The 5,088-nt window shown below is 33.2% G+C and overlaps 1 pseudogene; it reads left to right on the top strand.

The window, feature by feature from the left end:
* The first annotated feature begins 834 nt into the window (after positions 1-834).
* Positions 835-1,001, top strand: LOC119570193 (annotated as a pseudogene).
* The last annotated feature ends 4,087 nt before the right edge of the window (positions 1,002-5,088 follow it).

Here is a 5,088-nt window from a genome sequence, read left to right as displayed (position 1 = left end):
TTAAAAAAAAAGGTTTTTGTTCTTTCTTTTTGTGTTGTGTTGTGGTGGTGTGTGTGTTGTGTGGGGGGTGTGGTGTGAAGGAGAGAGAGTGTATGTGTTATTTTAGTGTATGTATATATTATACATACATCTGTATATATATTTATATATATATATATATATTTTAAATATCATACAAATATATATATTATTTTTTTTTTGTCTCTTATCCTAACCATTTTATTTCTGTAAACACCATAAACACCATTATTGTGTATTTTATGTATGTATATATATTAAAACACATATTATATATATATATATATATATAATATATATATATATATACTAAAATATATCTATATATTTTTTTTTTTTTGTCTCCTTATCACTAACCATTTTAGTCTTGTAAACACCATAAACTCTCTTCGTACACACAACTGTATAAGGTACCCTTTTTTCCTTCACCACGAAACCACCATGTGACCATATGTATCGGAATTTTTGTTCATTCAAATTCTTTCATGTTTTTCATTACGATATGTTCAAAAGATATTGTTCATAGAATTTCTGAGCAGTTAAGACAGATCGCTTGCAGATTGTGGGCAGGCTGGACGCCGCCCCAGGGCGTCACTGCTTGGCCCCATCCTTTGTAAGCCAGTTACCATACTCTCGCAGAAAAAAAGTTGGGAAACCAGCGATAACTTTAAACTTTACACACCTTCAAGAACAAACCCCCAGAGAACCCGAGTACCACCCTGGAGACACGTCCCCGTCTCGCGTCACCACACGTCCAACACATCTTTACACTAGTGTCATCGGCGCTGGGATTACACGTCCCCTTTATCATTACAGTGTGTGTTGTGTGTGTTGTTGTGTGTGTGTGTGTGTTGTGTGTGTGTGTGTGTGTGTGGGGTGTGGTGTGTGTGTGTGTGCGCGCGCACCACACACACACACACACACACACACAAAACACACACACACACACACACATATATATATATATATATATATATATATATTTTATTTATTTATATATATGTATGTATGTATGTATGTATGCCCCCACCACACACACACACACACACACACACACATATATATTATATATATATATATATATTATATATATATATATATATTTATATATTATATATATATATATATATATAAAATATATTATATATATATATATATATATATTGTGTGTGGTGTGGTGTGTGTGTGTGTTGTGTGGTTGTGTGTGTGTGTTTAGAGAGGGGAGGGAAAAGGAGTGTGTGTGTGTGTGTGTGTGTGGTGTTTTGTTAGAGAGAGAGAGAGAGAGAGTGTGTGTGTGTGTGTGATTTTAGTGTCTGTGTGTGTGTATATATATATATATATATATATTAAAATATATATAATATTATATATATATATAATTTTGTATATATAAAAATTTTTGGGAATATATTCGAATCACCATCGCGACGATTTTTGGTATAATTGGATTCCTCTCACTCTCTACTCTGCAAATATATCGAAAATAAATCGCGGAAAAATCCTAGCACCGATAACAGATACGGGCATGAAAGGGAAATTACGGGGTTTGAAACTGAAAAATATACACTATAGCGCCCAACGCAGGGGCTGTGCCCCGGCAACCTCCCTTCTGGGGATACCATCCCAACCCCGCAATGGAAGATATAGAATCCCCGGCAGGGAAGACGCACGCCCGATATGGTGGGGACGCCCTTCGCCGAGTCTGTCCGACGCTCTCTCCTGCCGTACATATTGGTGAATTCTTGTTTTTCAGGGCTGTTATCTGTGTATTATTCGTAATTTTCCCTTGTAATTTCCCTGGTACCATTCGTGCCCTTTCCCTGCTTTGGGCCCAAGATTGTGGGTATTAGGGGAATTTCTGCGGCATGATTTCTATATATTTGGGTTAGTATATATATATATATATATATTATAGATAATATATATATATATATTAATTTATGTATATTAAAATAATATATATATTTATTAAAATATTTTAAAATATATATAATATTTTATTGTTATATATATATTTATATATATATAAAATATATACATGTGTGTGTGTGTGTGGTGTGTGTGTGTGTGTGTGTGATGTGGTGTGTGTGTTGTGTGTGTTGTGTGTGGTGTGTGTGTGTGTGCGTGTGTGTGTGTATATATACATACATATAAATATTTATAATATATATATATATATTATATATATATATTCTATATATAATATATATATTAATATATAGATATATATATATTATATATATTATATGTATTATATTCATATATGGTAAAAATACGAACCCACACAGTCATCACAAAATACGCACAAAACAGTATATTCGCAGGTGTGCCGCTGATAACCGCTTTATAACCACCGTGATATCTGTTTTAATTCTAATCTTTTCTAGGAAGATGTCCAAAGGTAAATAACAAGCACTTTGTATATACTGCAGTATCTAAACGGAAGAGTCAGAATTGGAATATAAATCAAATGAATAATTAGATATCTCATAAACTTGAAAATCTGTGGAAGAATTAGTTCAAAATGTATAATAAGGAAATGTCTCAATGAATGCTACATAATATATAACTATTGATAGACTGGAACAACCATCAAACTTAGATTTATAATAAGATACCTTGGGGTGTTCAGTAAATTCGGAATTTGATGACGATACCATATGTCAACAACAGAAGTAATACTATTCAAATTAATATTTTGTTATTGAACTACACAATTAATAATAGAAAATAAGTTGTTCTAGACTCTCACTAAATAGAGTAAGGTGAAACCACAATAAATGCGTCTAAAGTGAGATTGGCTAGTACTAAATTGTTTGAATCTTGTGTCTCATGAATTCTCATTTTTAGTGATTATTAATATCATTAATCCTGTTTCAATATACGTGATGCTAAGTTATTTTAGTAATCTAAAACATAAATAGCTGAGTCGTGTTCTGTTCTTTCGTCTGAATTGCAAGGAAAGCACGACTCATAAGATTTAATATATTTTTTGCTATGAATGCACCTTTTTAGTTCATGTTGATTAAAAGAATAGTGACCTTGGCAGGCTTTGAATATATTTTATGTAGTATGCGTAGTAATGTACATGTCAAGTTCATGTCATATATCTAAAAGGATTTTGACCTGCATGTGTTTCATCACAATATTTATAGTTAATGCCATAATAGTAATCCAGATTATTTTACTATATGAGTAAAAACTTGATAAGAATGAAAATCTACATATACTATAATATACTGTCGGGAAATTACGTTTGCAATATTTCCTTCAAGAAAACAAATTAAACAGCATTTGCAACACGCAACACTAAAATGGTAAGAGTTACCCTGCTATTGTGACCTTTCCCGATTTTTAAAGATTATCCTCAACGTAAGCAATATATGATGGCCTTTCTTTCTATTTGTTTGTGTGTTGTTCGTGTCAGTGCCTAGCATCATCAATAATCATGATGCCACTGGTGGGGCCTGTGATGCTGGATATCAAATTGGTATTTATTGATTCTTGCCTCGATGCTACGCCTTATTTCGTCATAAAACCCTTAGATTGGGATTCAAGAGATTCACTTAGGATTCAAGAGAGGGGCGTTGTTAGAGATTCTGCTTTCGTAAACAATGATTACAGAGCCGGATATTTTTTCCGGTGTTAGTTCTTGGCTAATGCTATTTTTATCATACTTATTGCATCAAAATTGTCTTTACTCCTAAGTGTGGTTTAGTACACATTTTTTTATAGATTTAACCCTTCTGTTTTTGTTTTAAACCCTATATAATATGTGGTGTTATTGTATTAAATACAATGTTAAATAATACAAGATTTACAGTTTCCAAGAGTCTGACAACAGATGGTGTTCTGCTGGGTGAGAATAAATGGCCTTAACTTCAAGGTGATGTTATCGAAGGCCTCGACCAATCAACTCCAATCCTTTTCCCCTGAGAGTGATTAGGACTTGCACAGGACTTTTTTTTCCCCTTTTTTACTGACAGGAGTCGTGTTCAAGGTAAATGCCAATCAGCGTTTATTGTTGGATTTCTCTACTTCCCTCTTTGGAAAACCAATCCTCTTATCGATGTAACATCGTCCTTTAGCGGTATAGCTCTTTGGTAAATTTTTACGCCGGTGATATATATATATATTTTATAATATATATATTTTATATATATATATATATATATATATTAATAATATATATATAATATATATTAATATATAATATATAGTAATAATTATTATTATTTTTATTATTATTATTATTATTATTATTATTATCGTTATTTTATGTAGCGACCCCACTTGAACAGACGTTTGTGATCCGTACTTAGAAGAACCCTGGTGTAGTCCTTCTCGCCCGAGGGAGGTGTTATGTGCTTAGTTTTTCCAATGTTTTGTGCGTTTCGGTAAGGCCCCAAGCTGACAATCACGCGTTTTAGTGCGTCCTTGTCGGATTTCTTGTGTTGTGCGTTTTTGGAACGTAAAACGCATTTTGTCTCTGGTACAAGGTAAGTTTGTCACTTCTATCAACCACAGTTTCCGAATTTCATTTCTTTTGATATCTAACTCTAACTTTAAAATTTCAATTCAGATGCGATGATCACTGGGCAGTGCCTGAACATGTGGTTTCTTCTCTCACGTGGCACTCGTATGTCTACCAGCCCGTGTAGAAAAACCCTGTATTTCGCAATGTATGTATATATACATATTCTTTATTTGTCGGCAAATGTATCTGCTTACATAATTATCCGAGGACTTATGAGATTTAATTGCAAATAAAAAACATTCCTTCTGTTGGATTTCCCCTTTTCACGGACTGATGACTCATCGATTGCACATGACAGCGATTTCCGATTTTTTTTCTTTTTTTAGTTTGCCCTTTCCCTCCTTTTAACAATAATGTTTTTTTTTTTCGGATTTCCATATACACAGGCTAAATAGATCTGAAAACCGGAGACCTTTTAAATACGAAACTCTTGTGTTCTAAGCCGCAGGGTGAAAATAAAAGAAAGACTTCAGCCAACAGGTTTGCCAGCACGGGAACCTCGGCTAAAACAAGCATTCATATAGCCAAAGTTA

This window comes from Penaeus monodon, unplaced genomic scaffold, assembly GCF_015228065.2.
Source record: "Penaeus monodon isolate SGIC_2016 unplaced genomic scaffold, NSTDA_Pmon_1 PmonScaffold_22923, whole genome shotgun sequence".
Lineage (NCBI taxonomy): Eukaryota > Metazoa > Arthropoda > Malacostraca > Decapoda > Penaeidae > Penaeus > Penaeus monodon.
This window is presented reverse-complemented; position numbering and strand designations above follow the sequence as displayed.